This window comes from Urtica dioica, chromosome 5, assembly GCF_054948205.1.
Source record: "Urtica dioica subsp. dioica isolate 48M chromosome 5, U.dioica_male_clone48M_v1_H2, whole genome shotgun sequence".
Lineage (NCBI taxonomy): Eukaryota > Viridiplantae > Streptophyta > Magnoliopsida > Rosales > Urticaceae > Urtica > Urtica dioica.
Genome location: NC_142760.1, coordinates 3,445,717 through 3,459,113, shown reverse-complemented (window position 1 = coordinate 3,459,113; position 13,397 = coordinate 3,445,717).

The following is a 13,397-nucleotide window of genomic DNA, read 5'->3' as shown; positions in this document are numbered from 1 at the left end:
TAAATGTGGGGAAGAAGCCGAATGGCTAAGGAACTTTGTGGAGGATATTCCTAATTGGACAAAACCGATGCCTGCAATATGTGTATATTGTGATAACCAATCTGCTATTGGTAGGACACATAATGTGATGTATAATGGTAAGTCTAGACATATCCGTCGACGACATAATACCATTAGACAACTTCTCTCATCTGGAGTCATTAGTATTGACTATGTTAGGTCCAAAGAGAATATTGCGGATCCGCTAACCAAAGGGTTAAATAGGGACCAAGTAGAGAAGACAGCCAAAGGAATGGGGCTAAAGCCCATGGTAAATAAAGCTAAGGCAAATGAAACCCAACCATGATGACTGGAGATCCCAAGATCTTGGTTCAAAGGGACAACCTAATTGTCAATGGCTTTGTGAGGTCACTGTGGGGGAAAACCCCTAGTCCTATTCCTATATATTAAACAGTTACTCCCGTACGAGGTTTAGCTTAGAGCTTTTAATGATTCTAGTAATGCGGGATTACTCTTGACAAAAGAATCACCTATGTGAGAGAGAAGTGGGGCCGCTTCGAAGGAGAATTAATTGGGCTTAATTCTTTAGAAACTCTTGCAGAACCAGGCTGATGTTCAGGGCCAAAATGAACATAACCATGAGAACAGAACCTGTGTCAGGGAGATATCAGTGGGGGATATGTTTATCGTTTATACAAAAACGGCTAACAGTTCAAGGACAACTTGTCTACTGAGTAGTCAGTAAAGATGGCATATCTTTCCGAGGGAAGGTTCAAAGGCTTTGCCTACCTATCCTATACTGGTATTGACCGTAGAATCTATCACCACATCGAGTCGTGTCTTTATAATTGTCGTCTCAATTTCATTCATGTGGGGGATTGTTGGAATAAAGTCAATAAAATTTATTTATTAACATGTGGATGGCTGATTTTGTTTGCCAAAATCGGACCTAAGTTGAATGAGAAATTGACGAGCTAGGTCGAGCTGGGCGAAGTGACGAAGTCACTTCAGCTCGACCGGGCGAGCTCGACTAGGCGAGGTCGAACTGAACCAGCTCGACTGGACGAGGTCGAACTGGATCCTCGACTAGGCGAGGTCGAACTGGATCAGCTCGACTAGGAGAGGTCGAACTGGATCAGCTCGACTAGGCGAGGTCGAACTGGATCAGCTCGACTGGACGAGGTCGAACTGGATCAGCTCGACTAGGCGAGGTCGATTTGGACGAATTGACGAAGTCATTCCAGTTCGACAGAGGGCGAGGCCAACGTACTTGAAGTAACGAAGTCATTCTAGCTCGACTGGCGAGCTCAACTTGGCGAGCTCGACCTGACGACCTGGACGTGACGAACTGGACAGGACGAGCTCGACTTGATGAGCTCGACCAGACGAGCTCGACTTGACGAGCTCGACCAAACGAGCTCGACTTGACGAGCTCGACCAGACGAGCTCGACTTGACGAGCTCGACCAGACGAGCTGGACTGGACGAGCTGGACTTAACGAGCTCGACCAGACGAAGTGGCGAGCTGTATGGTTGAGAATTAAAACCTACGGTTTTTAGCTTTAAATGCGTTTGCATTTTAATGCCAGTAAGGCTGAACGTCTGGACGGTTGAACTGGGTTTATGACCGAATGATAACAGCCTCATGACACTACTACAAAAATAGGATTCTACAACGCTTAAAAAAAGTTGTAGAATGATTCTACAACGCTTCTTAAGCGTTGTAGAATCCTGCGTTGTAGAAGCTTCTACAACGCTGAAAAATCCGTTGTAGAATCCAACAGCTTTCTACAACGCTTAATTATCCGTTGTAGAAACTAAGATTCTACAACGGATTTTTAAGCGTTGTAGAAGCTTCTACAACGGTTTGAATCCATTGTGTAATTTTTAAATATTTTCAAACATCTCGCCGCGGCGAGGTATATTTCTCGCCGCGGCGACATATTCTACAACGGATGTTCAATCCGTTGTAGAATCACGTCGCCGCGGCGAGAAATATACGTCGCCGCGGCGAGTTTTTTGCCGCGGCGAGGTACGTTCCGAGCCGCGGCGATAACATTCTACAACGGATTGTGAAGCGTTGTAGAATTAACTCGCCGCAGCGAATATTACACTTCGCCGCGGCGAAGTCAAATCTTAGCCGCGGCGAGATTATTCTACAACGGATTATTATGCGTTGTAGGAAGGCGATGAATTTTTTTTAAAAACTCGCCGCGGCGAAGAAAAATTCTCGCCGCGGCGAGACTAGGATTTCTAATTTGTCTGCTCTCGGTATCTTGTCTCGCCGCGGCGAATAATATTTCCCGCCGCGGCTCGAATTACTTGCCGCGGCGAGAAGTATAGTTCGCCGCGGCGACAATCATTTATTTTCAATCCAAAATCAGTTTTTACACGGTACTAGCACCTGAAAATAATCTTCAATACAAAAAATATCTAATATATACATTCATCTTCAAATATCCTCATTTTCAAAACACTCAAAATAATATATACATCTACAACCAATCCATAATTCAATAAAAAAAACTAGCTAATCATCACAGTTAATAAATGTTTGTACATAACTTACCCATTCTTCCCTAACTCTCTCTAAATCCTCTTTTGTATAGGATTTCTTATTTTCTAATTTTCCTACACCTCCTACGACTATATCACGCATATAAGAAATGACAAAATACCCGCATTCCGTGTTTCCCGTTTGTCTCGGAGCGTCCCAAGCCTTGATGTACGTTTATTGCCCATTACTATGGGCGTTTTGATGCTCGAGCTTGAAATCAACAAGAACCCTATATAACACGGAGATTATAAGAGAAAAAACATCTAGAACGATTTATAATGAAAATTATTTAAGAAATCAGAATATTACCTTTTTATCAATCGATTTAAATCGATTGGGATTTTATTTCTCAACGGGTCAAAGAACATAGCGCTATTTCTCCAAAGGTCGAGGACAACGAGCATCCAATGCGCACCTTTGTTATACGGCATCAAAACTAATTCACCAAATTTGCAATCTCGTACCACGTTTCCAACGTCCTTGACTCGTTTTGACAAATAAGCCTCCTCGTCGTCATTTTCGATATACGAACTTAAGCTCGGATTTATAAAACAATAATTTCGAGTCTTCTTCGCCTTTTCTAGCCTCGAGCGTAGATAGCTATGACAAACAAATGTTTAGTTGATCAAAACACTAAATATTGAATATTGATATTAAAAAACGCATATAAAGAAAACTCTTACTCCATATAAACCGTTATGCTCCCCGCGCCAATTTCCAAGTATTGCAAAAAATCAAAAATGTCTTCAAATGACACCGGAATCGGGATAGCCGCGAGACTTGGACTAACATTGACCATAATCACATCCCCTTCCGGTAACATTACTTTGTTGGCATGTTGAGCGAGCAATCGATACTTGGGATTAATCACATTGTACGAAATCTTCTTAGCATCATCGATGCTAGCTTCACTCTCAAAACCGAGCTTTGAGAGTTGTTTGACAACCGGACCGCGACTCTCTATTCCCGTGTCCATTTCCATGAGTCTCTTCGGCCATGAGACAAACCCGCCTATAGCATCTTCAATGGTTTGAGCTTCTTCGGTGGGAATTGGCAATTTTGCTTTTTTAATCAAAACCCCCAAAACGGCCACGCGTAAATTTCCTTCCTCCAAAGGTGAGAAATGAACTACGCCTCCATTCATGTACGCTCGCCCATTTGCAACATGAATTGTGCCTCCGAACTCGGTGTCATCAATGAAAAGAAGACACTCGACGCTTTCATCCGAACTCGGTGTCACCGGCGTGGTTGGATTCAAAGAGCAACTAGCACGAACACTATTGGGTTTTTCCACAACAATAGGATCGATCTTCGGACGATCATCAACAATGATAGGATCGATCTTCGGACGATCATCAACATCGTCGTGTTCTAAGCGAATCAAGAATTTTATCAATAACTTAATACCAAAACATTTATCTTTAATAAATAGATAAAAAAAAATTAAACATACCTAAAGAGACCGCTTCATTGACGTGTTCTTCAACATTTGCCATCTCTTTATCATCAACAACCTTCGCGTTGAGATTCTCTTCCACTTGCTCGACACTAGGCGACTCGACATTAATGCTACCATTTCCACCGAATGCCTTCATCACCAAAGACTTTAACTCGCTCATTTCCCGACGCATCTTCATTACTTCTTCGTTGGGCGTTGGAGGAACAAAGTACTTAAAACGCGACGTGTGTTTGGATTGACCGCAAACTCGCGACGTTCCCAAAGCTTCTTGCAAAACACTCTTTCCCGATTCCGGCAACCATGTCCCTTGCGATGCTTGTTGTGATAACGTTTTCTACACATAAAATTATTTGAAAATAAAATTACAAGGTTAATTGTTATAACAAAGGTAAAGAACTTACGATTTTTTCTCCCATCAATTTGTCTTTCTCATCCTTGTAGTTATCTACGTCTTTCATTCGCGAGTCAATCCAAAGTTCCTCTTTCGTAGGCCATTCCCCCGTTTCGTCATGCTAGTAAGAAGTAATTATATAATAAATTAAAAAATAATTGCAACATTTGAAATAACTAAAAGAAAAAAATGAATCTAACCTTTTCTTGATCAAGCTTTCGATATCCATTTCGGCCCGTTCGAGATTTGTACACACTTTTTCCGATATTTGATTTCCCATGTTCCGATGTTTGTTTGAACATTTCGGTTCGTCTATACTCAACAAATGCTATCCAATCTTCTTCGGTGATACTTGTATAGTATTTCAAAATACAAGCCGGTCTCTTTAAGGCGATTGGTTCGTTGATTATGTCTTTGAGTAGATCGTTGTATATCTCATGACGAAATAACCTTGCGGCTTCTCCGACTCTCATAAGGCAATCGTGTTTTTGTTCGATAGGAATCGTAAATCCTTCTTGCATTTCGTTCCAAATCCGTTCTTTAATTTGGGCGTTGTCTTTACATCTCCAATCACGCATCGAAAGTGGAACGTGTTCTCTTGCTAACACGCCAAAGTAACTCGACAACTCATCACCCTCTTTACCGATTGGTTGCCCTTTATCATCAAATTGTACCGGGATTTTTTTACCAAGTGTTTTAGCCTTATTAACCCGACCCATAAGAGTGTTTCTTCGTTTTCCTTGTTCATCAGAGTTAAGCGCTAGTTGTCTTCTAATTTTTCTTTTACCACTACCGCTAGAAGTAGTAGTAGTGGACGACGTTGAATCTAATAAACAAAATTCAAAACATAATTTCAATTTTCAACTCAAATGTAATCAAAATTTCAACTCAAATGTAACAAAAATCCAATATAAACTCAACTCCAATCACAATATAAACTCAAATCCAATCCGATTCTAAACAAAAACACAATTTCAATCCCAATTCAATCTAATATCAAATATATTTCTCAAATCAAATCAATATCAAACTTCAATTCAATAAACTCAAATCCAATACAATATATCCTAATTTCAAATCAATATCGAATTCACACTGAATAAGTCCATGTAAAAATGTTCAAAAACATTACCCGGAGTTGGACGAGCACAAGGGCGGCGAAGAGAAGGTGGTGAGATGAGTGAGAGCGCGCGGGGTGAGGGCGCGCGGTGAGGGTGGGCGCGAGCGAGGTGAGACCGGAGGGCGCGCGGCAATGTGAGGGCCGGAGGGCGGTTTTTGGCGCACGGCGAGGTGAGGGAGGGGGCTCAGCGAGAGGGCGGCGTGGGCGCCGAGAGAGATGAGTGAGAGGGAGAGAGCGCGCGGGGGCGCGGGGGCTCAGCGAGGTGAGGGACGGAGAGAGAGAGGGGCCGAGAGAGAGAGAGTGGTGGGGAGAGAGGGACGGGGCGGCAAGAGAGTGGCGGAGAGAGAGATAGGGACGAGAGAGATGAGTAGTGGAGATGAGAAGAAATGAAAGGAATGAGAAATGAGGGAAAATTGAAAAAAAACGCTAAGTATAGATATGAAATGGGCGGGTAGTTAAAAAAATTTGAAATTTTCAGATTTTAAGACGCTCCTACAACGCTTATTCTAAGCGTTGTAGGAGCTCGCCGCGGCGAAGTGTATTTCTCGCCGCGGCGAGATGATTCTACAACGCTTATAATAAGCGTTGTAGGAGCCTCGCCGCGGCGACACCAAATTCTCGCTGCGGCGAGAGTTACCCAGAAACGTCTCGCCGCAGCGAAAATGTGCCATCGCCGCGGCGAGGTAACCCTAGATGTCCTCGCCGCGGCAGTATACAATTTCCGCCGCGGCGACACCTTTCTACAACGCTTAAATAAGCGTTGTAGAAGCCTCGCCGCGGCGAAAGAGAATTCCCACCGCGGCGAGGAATACATTCGCCGCGGCGTAAAATGTATGATGCCGCGGCGAGACTATATGTCTGGGGACATGGTGCTCTCGGTAAGATTTTCGCCGCGGCGACGACGTGTTCCCGCCGCGGCGCAGGACTCCTGCCGCGGCGGGATTTGTACCTCGCCGCGGCGAGATGATTCTACAATGCTAATAATAAGCGTTGTAGGAGCCTCGCCGCGGCGACACCAAATTCTCGCTGCGGCGAGAGTTACCCAGAAACGTCTCGCCGTGGCGAAAATGTGCCATCGCCGCGGCGAGGTAACCCTAGATGTCCTCGCCGCGGGAGTATACAATTTCCGCCGCGGCGACACCTTTCTACAACGCTTAAATAAGCGTTGTAGAAGCCTCGCCGCGGCGAAAGAGAATTCCCGCCGCGGCGAGGAATACATTCGCCGCGGCGTAAAATGTATGATGTCGCGGCGAGACTATATGTCTGGAACATGGTGCTCTCGGTAAGATTTTCGCCGCGTCGACGACGTGTTCCCGCCGCGGCGCAGGACTCCTGCCGCGGCGGGATTTGTACCTCGCCGCGGCGTGATTTGTCGCCGCGGCGAACGCATATTTTTGCCGCGGCGAGGACATTCTACAACGCTTAGGAAGCGTTGTAGAATGTCTTGCCGCAGCGAAGTAAAAATGTCGCCGCGGCGAGTGACACGAGACTGGTGATATAAATTCTCATTTCTGGTCTTTTTCACTTTGAACTCTCTCATAACCTCACTCGAAAAAATTCTCATAACCTCATTCTAGAGCGTCCTCGTTTACTAGTCTCATCTACACATTCAAATCTTGTAAGTTCTTCTTTAACTTGTTCTAATTGTTGTTCTCTTGATAGTTTACTAATTAGAATTGGCAATTTTTTTGTATAATTAGGGTTTTTCTATGAATATGAGAAAGTGGATGTGGGAGAATAGATTGAATGAGATATATCGGAAAGGTGTAGATGAGTTTTGTGATTTTTCTAGAGAGAACATGGTAGATTTGAAATCTATTCGTTGTCCTTGTATTAAATGTGGAAATCATAGACATTTTTCGATTGATGTCGTTCGGACCCATTTGTTTGCATATGGAATAATGACCTCGTATCAAAGATGGTTCTACCATGGTGAGGTTTTTGTTCTACGGCAAATGAGGATGATGTTGAAGATGATATTGATGATATGTGCGGAATGATGAATGATTTGGAGGACGATTTTGTTGAGCGACCGGAATTGTTTGAGTCCATGATGAATGATGCGGAGACACCATTATATGAAGGGTGTACAAGCTATTCGAAGTTGTCATTTTTAGTTACATTATTTCATTTGAAGGCGTCGGGGGGTTGGACTAACACTAGTTTTACTCTATTGTTGGAAACATTGAAAGAAGCATTTCCGAAAGACAATAAAGTACCTTTAAGTATGTATGAAGCAAAGAAGACTTTGGGTACATTAGGCATGAAGTACGAGAAATTCCATGCGTGCCCAAATGATTGTGTTTTATATAGACACGAGTATGAAGATCTAGATGAATGTCCGACGTGCAAAGAGTCACGGTGGAAGAAGGGTAAAATTCCATGTAACGGGGTTAAAGGAGTTCCAGTTAAGGTACGTACATTTTCATCACTTGATTAGGAAATACATGTAGCTCATATTCATTATTTATTACTGATTTTCGTTAAATATATTTCAGTCGTTATGGTACATTCCTCCCATGCCGCGCTTTCGTCGAATGTTTAATAGTGTCAAACACGCGAAGAACATGGTTTGGCACTCCGAAAAGCGTATCGATGATGGTATGTTGAGACATCCTGCTGATGCTGCACAGTGGAAATCATTCGATTTAGAGTATAAGGATTTCAGTGTTGATACTCGAAATTTGCGCCTTGGTCTAGCTTCTGATGGAATGAACCCGTTCAGCATGATGAGCAGTAAATACAGTGTTTGGCCGGTTATACTTGTGAACTACAATCTCCCTCCAAAGCTATGTATGAAGAGAAAGTTCTTGATGTTAATGCTTTTGATTTCAGGACCGAATCAACCAGGAAATGATATTGATGTCTATTCGGCACCGTTGGTCGATGATTTGAAGATGTTATGGGAGAGAGGGATGGAAGTTAAAGACACTTACCATGGAGATTCGTTCAACTTAAGGGCAATGTTAATGTGGACTATTAACGATTTTCCGGCCTATGGAAACTTGTCAGGATACTCTGTGAAATGCTCGATTGGTTGTCCGATTTGCATGAAAGACACATCTTCCATCCGTTTGAAGCATGGTAAGAAAACTTTTTTTATGGGTCATAGAAGATTCTTACCAAGAGATCACTCGTATAGAAGATTGAAACAAGCGTTTGATGGAAATTCAGAAGAACGACCCCCTCCTAGAATTTTGTCTGGTGAAGATGTCTATGAGATGGTTAAAAACGTCAATGAAGTGCTTGGGAAAAGAAAGCGGAGTGCTAGTACTAAAGAATCGTTCAAAGAGAATTCTTGGAAGAAGAAATCGATTTTCTACGACCTTCCTTATTGGAAGACACACTACGTCCGGCATTGTCTGGATGTTATGCACATCGAGAAAAATGTTTGCGAATCGCTTATTGGTATACTTCTTGATGATCCAAATAAATCGAAAGACGGAATACAATCTCGATTGGATCTCAAAGAGATGAATATAAGCAGCATTTTGCATCCCGAGGAGGGGGGTGGGAAAAAACAAAATTACCACCGGCAAAGTCCACTATAGATCGAAAGGAGAAAAAGAACTTGTGTTACTGGTTTGCTTCTATTAAAGTCCCCGAAGGTCATTCGTCAAACTATAAGAGGTTCGTGTCTTTGAAAGATTTGAGACTTACTGGAATGAAGACGCACGACTGTCATGTGCTGCTACAACAAATGTTGCCTCTTGCTTTGCGAGGAATTGTGCCAAAAGATGTGAGGTTTGCATTATCAAAGATATGTGTATTCTTTAACTCGATTTGCTCGAAGGTCATCGATCCAACTCGATTGGATTTAATGCAGTCAGAATTGGTGAAAACTCTGTGCTTGCTCGAAAAGATCTTTCCACCTTCGTTTTTCGACATAATGATCCACTTAACCGTCCACTTGGTACGTGAAGTGAAATTAGGAGGGCCCGTGTTTTTACGGTGGATGTATCCAATCGAACGTTATATGAAAGTGTTGAAAAGCTACGTGAAGAACTACAATAGGCCGGAAGGAAGCATAGTTGAAAATTACATAGCAGAAGAGTCGGTTGAGTTTTGTTCTGAGTATTTAGCTAAAACAGACGAAATTGGGTTACCCAAGAATACCAATTTTGATTCAAAAGCTCTATCTAAAGGTATTTTTTTAACACTTTATTTGTTTATTTAAATTATATATGAACATTATTTTTAAGTATTTGTTTCATTATAGGTACTTATTCGATCGTCAACCGAAAAGAATGGGAGCAAGCAAGTCTCCATGTGCTACACAACGTTTCCGAGGTCAAGCCATTTGTGGATATTCATTTGAATGAGTTGAGAGTGAATAATCCAAAGAAGGGTAGAAATGAAAAATGGTTGCAAGAAGAGCACAACCGTTTGTTTCAAAACTGGCTTGGAAAACGCATATTTATAGAGGCAGGACATTCATCTACGTTGAGTAAACTATCTGGCGGGCCGTCCTCAATGGTTACAAGGTACACTGCTTGGTCTGTTAATGGTTTTACATTTTACACAAGGGAACGAGACAACAAGCATCCCGTACAAAATAGTGGTGTTACATTGTTTGCTGAAGCTTTACATGTTTCGTCGGCAAAAGATAAGAATCCAAAACATGCTTTTATGAAGTATTACGGATACATTGAAGATATTTGGGAACTTGATTATTGCGGGTTGCGAGTCGCATTATTCAAGTGCAAATGGGCAGACAATAATCACGTTAAAGTTGATAATGAAGGAGTTACAATTGTCGACTTTAGACGGATTGGCTACGAGAATGATTAATTTATTTTGGCTTCGCAAGCAAGTCAAGTGTTTTATGTTTCGGATCCAGCAAATCCTGAGTTATCGTTAGTGGTTCATATGAAAGCGAGAAACGGTAACGAAGAAGAAGACGAAGACATGTCTAGCATTCCTCCGTTCACATCAGGATTACCGCCAATTGATCAAGAGGTGGATGATTTTAATGATGACGATGTGTCACATCTACTTCGTAAGGATATAGATCCTATTTTTGTTTGATATTAAACATTTAGATAATGTATTTTCATTTTGGATTTTATGTTATTCCTCTGTGGACAACGTTATTTTTCATTCAAAATTTCTCTATACAATGTCATTTACATTAAAATTACATTTCTCCAACATCACCGCGGCTGAGTACAACTCTCACCGTGGCAGGATAATCTCGCCACGGCGACATACAAATCCTGCCGCGGCGAGGACCCTTCTACAACGCTTAAAAAAGCGTTGTAGAAACCTCGCCGCGGCAACGTATATTCCATGTCGCGGCGAGATCATTACGCCGCGGCGGGAATATCACCTCGCCGCGGCGAGACAAGTTCTTAAAAAACACAGACTCTCGGTATAAAAAAATCAAACTCTCGCCGCGGCGAAATACAAATCCTGCCGCGGCGAGGAACCTTCTACAACGCTTAAAAAAGCGTTGTAGAAACCTCGCCGCGGCAACGTATATTCCATGCCGCGGCGAGGTCAGTACGCCGCGGCGGGAATATCAACTCGCCACGGCAAGACAAGTTCTTAAAAAACACAGACTCTCGGTATAAAAAAATCAAACTCTCGCCGCGGCGAAGTAATATTTTAGCCGCGGCGTAGAGAACTCGCCGCGGCGGGGAATATACTGTGCCGCGACGAGAATAGTCACGCCGCGGCGAGAAATGTACCTAGCCGCGGCGAAGAAGCACTCTACCACCTACTCATTCACTTTTTTCCAATATTTAACCTGTTCTCCAACTAAAAATGATCATTCAATTAAAATTTCTACAATAAATAAAACAAACCAAACTAGTCTTAAACATATAACATCAAGTTTCAAACATATATGAAATAAAACACACCAAACGAGTCTCAAACAAAGACTGAAGTCTCAAACACACAAATAAAACACAGTAATCTAGTCATAAACATAAATAAACCAAGCGAGTCTTAAACTGAAACTTAAATTTAAAAAGAGTTTGAAATTTATATGGAAGAGTTGGTGTTGTTGGTTCTTGAAATTTACTCGTCATTCGGTGGTGGTGGTGGTGGGTTCGCCGGATATTGAGGAGGTGCCATATGCGGTGGCCACTGTGGTGGTGCGTACGGATAGTCGGAGTACTGAGGATATGGAGGAAATAACACCTGATTCTCTTGGTTGATGTCCCACCGAGAGTAGAGATCGTTCAACTGATTGATGTGAGAGGCGCCATACTCCGCTTGTTGGTGCATGTACTATTGCGTGTGTTGGAACCCGTCGACGAGATAGTTGGAGCAATGAGCAATGTAGTCGATGGTGGCGGGGTCGATTACCGGAGGCGCTGGTAAGCGCAATAAGGGCTCCGCTTCCCCCTCTTCACCCTCTTCCTCCGCTTCTTCCTCTTCCTCCGCTTGTGGATCCTCCCTAATCTTGTACCGCTCGATAATGGAATCCGTAATAGGCCCCATTGAACTGTGTATCGTATCCCTTTTCGAGCGTGGTACCCCCGCATTTGTACAAAGGCCGGTAATGATCGCCGGATATGGCAAACCGTGTCGTTCATTAGTATAGTCGAGTTTCTTCATCCAATTATAGATGAATCGACCGACGTTAATGGAAAAGCCTTTAACAATGCAGAACAACACCTGGATACGATCCTCGTCGAGAGTGGTGAAGTGCTTGATTGGATAGAGACGAGCGCAAACAAAGTAAATCCACGCTTTAGCGATCCTGGTGAGTTGGTCACGCTTGAGTACCCTTTTTCCTTTTTCAGTGACCCAATCCTCTCCCGGAATGCACAACACCCGCGACATCTCCTCATGCTGCAACTTCTTAGCCATTCTCGATAGCCCTCGTTCTCGAAAGGCACATCTGGGGTCCCAAGAAGATCGTTGATAGCTTCGATACTCATATCGACCGGTTTCCCACGGACCGTCACAACATCACCTTGGGAGTCCGGCAAGTTTGCGTAGAATTCGTACACGAAGTTGACGTTCGAATCGAACTCGGGTACAGCACAATACCTCCCCCAATCATGACCAACTATGCTGTTGCGGATTTGCTTTCCTATATCCGACGTATTGCTTACATTGAATCCTCTCTCATGGATAATGTTACGCGGCAAGATTTTGTCGTAGCGTTCCTCCGCGACCTTGCTAGTAAAGATACTCGAGTTGTATTCCTCTTCGGGAGACTGTTGACGAGGTCGCTTGCTTTTTACTTTACTCTGACCTCTGGAAGAGCTCGGAGCCTTGGAGGCCGTGTTTTTAGTTCGAGGCATTTTCAAGCTCCTACAAAACATAATCATAAACAATTCTACAATTAACATATAACAAATTATATATCAATTCCAAGAATATATATTTAAACATGACAAATTAAAACAATTCCAACAATCACAAATAATTCATAAACAATTCGACCAATCACAAATTCATGAACAATTCGATCAATCACAAATTCATAAACAATTCAATCTCAACATTAATATACATAACCATTTTAACCACTAACCTATGTAACAATATGTCAAACACAATCCGGACATTTCAATTTAACTCAAATTCTCATTCAAATTCACTCATTCAAATTCCACTAACCTAAATTCACTCATTCAAATTCCACTAACCTAAACCCTAATTTCTTGTTCTAAAAAGAGAAAATCAAACAAAACCCTAAATTTTTGAATTCAAAATATCAAACTATATGCAATTCGGGTAAAAACAAGAAATCCATATCAACAACACGAAATTAAATCAATATACACCTTAAAAAACTTTTAAAATCATACCTTACAATGAGGCGGCAAGAGAGAGAGAGAGAGAGGCGCGAGAGGAAGCACGGCGAGGACTCGGCGAGAGAAAAGTGACGGCGAGGACAAGGCGAGAGA